This window comes from Rhinolophus sinicus, chromosome 14 (assembly GCF_057876585.1).
Source record: "Rhinolophus sinicus isolate RSI-liver-muscle chromosome 14, RSI-T2T, whole genome shotgun sequence".
In the NCBI taxonomy this organism is placed as follows: domain Eukaryota; kingdom Metazoa; phylum Chordata; class Mammalia; order Chiroptera; family Rhinolophidae; genus Rhinolophus; species Rhinolophus sinicus.
The window spans coordinates 34,248,196-34,250,269 of NC_142514.1; positions in this window are offsets into that span (position 1 = coordinate 34,248,196).

A 2,074-nucleotide genomic window follows, 5' to 3' on the forward strand; every position below is an offset into this window, starting at 1 on the left:
TATCTGGTTTCATGTACTGTTTCTGGGGAAACCAAACTCAGAGAGTCTTATAAGACTTGAAGATCTCCTGTCCGAGTGAAATTTTGCTACAACTTGCTTTGTGACCGCCCCCCCCATACCCGTTTCGTCATCCTTAATAAGGGGGTACAAAGGTTTGAATTAGTTTAGATGAAGTCCACGGAGCCTTCCAATGCTGACATTGGGTGCTTCTGACTCATTTCCGTATCTGTCTCCTTGGGCCGGGGGTGGGTGGCAGTGGGATAAGCCATATGCCACGGGCCAGCACACTTGAGTGCAAACAGCACAAATAGAAAACCACTGAAAAGTAGTTTTCAGAGAATTGAAATGGGTTTGCCATGAGCAGGAAGAACATTAAGAAGTAGCTTTGGACTGTGAAAGGACGATGTTTAAAAACAAATAGTGCTCTTAAAAATACCATGAAGAAATGTTTTTAAGAGTGATTTGCAATTGAGCTGGGACCACAAAAGCACTCAATTTAATATGTGAGACCTGTAACTATGTCCCTGGGTGTGAAAGTTCCCATCAGTTAGGAGGCAGTGGAAACAGCTTAGAAGCCCGGGCGAAACGGTGTCAGTTTTCCATTAACCTAGAACTGGTGTCTCTCTAGACTTCCAGGCCTAAGTAAGATTACTGTAATTTCTTCTTTTCTCCAGGGTGAAAAGTTGGGAGCACTTTAAAGGTTATATATAAATATAAATCCTAGAGACTTAAATTGAGCTAGTTACAGCTTACTTTCATATTTCAAAATCAAATCTCAGCTTAGCCTGGACTCACAAAGTAGAAATGTCAGATTTTTTTTTACTGTGATCTTACAGAAAATCTACAACTTTCACTTAAAGAAGAAAAATAAAATACCATTATACTGTATCCCCGGAATAGAATACAAAAGCCTTGGTCCGTCTCTCAGTATGGTTTGTATGTACATTTTAGAATTATATACATTCAGAATGGGAAGAAACCTTAGGAGCCAGCTAGTTCTCCTTCTTTTCCTCCTTAGTCCAGGTAAGAATTTCTCTGAACAGCTTTTGTGACAGGTAAGGTTAGCCAGCCTCTGCTTGTATACCTCCAATGACAGGGAATTTACTACCTGTTGAGACAGAGCACCTACCATTGGACTACATTGATGATTAGAGAGTTCTTTCTTTTATTGTCTAAACTCTGCATCCATACATTTCCAAACGTACAAACAAACCAAACAATGTGAAAATAACTCAAATGAATCATCTACGCCAAAATTACATCCCCATTCTTTGTGATTTATTCTTAAAGGATAATTCACAAAACTGGGAACTCCCTGTAGAAATAATTTATAACTGGGATGAGAAGCACAGGAGGACTAGTAAAACTGATGCTTTTAAAACTGCTCACACTTATTTTACGAAGAGTGTTTCCACGTCAATTATCTCATTTAGTTCTCAATACCACTCTAGGATGTTGAACGCTTTACAAACGAAGGAACAAACTCAGGTGAAATGATGTGTCACTCAGTAGTGGAGATGGTCTTTGCACCCAGAATTCTGACTCCACCTTCAGGCCTCTCACCTGCACATATGAATATGCAGCATTTTTGGGGGAATGCTACTAGTTTCCAGGCACATGGAGTAAACGTGCAAAAAACGTACAGTCCAAGCAAAGGCGAATCTAATCAAGAAAGGCAGGCAAGTAAGCAAGTTATCGCAGTACATTGCTATCAGGACAGGAATTAGAAGTAGGAAGAAAATACTTTGGGAACACAGAAAGGAGCAACACATTACCTGGTAGAGTTGGGGAGGGCTTCACAGAAACGACGTTTAACTTGAATTTTGAAGGGTGGGTATAGATTTCTGGGTGGAAAAATGGAATGAATTGTTTTCCAGACAGAAGAAACAGCACAAAGCCAGACAAGTAGAAGGACATGGGTTGTCTGGGGTAGAGTGAGATATTTGGTGTGGCTGAAACAGGCGTGTAGGAGTATGAAGCAGATCAGCTTGGAAGAGAAGGTAGATATAACCCTAAGGAGAAGCAGTGCTACGAGGAAGTGGGCGCCATGGAGGAGCCAAGCGCGGGATAGCGT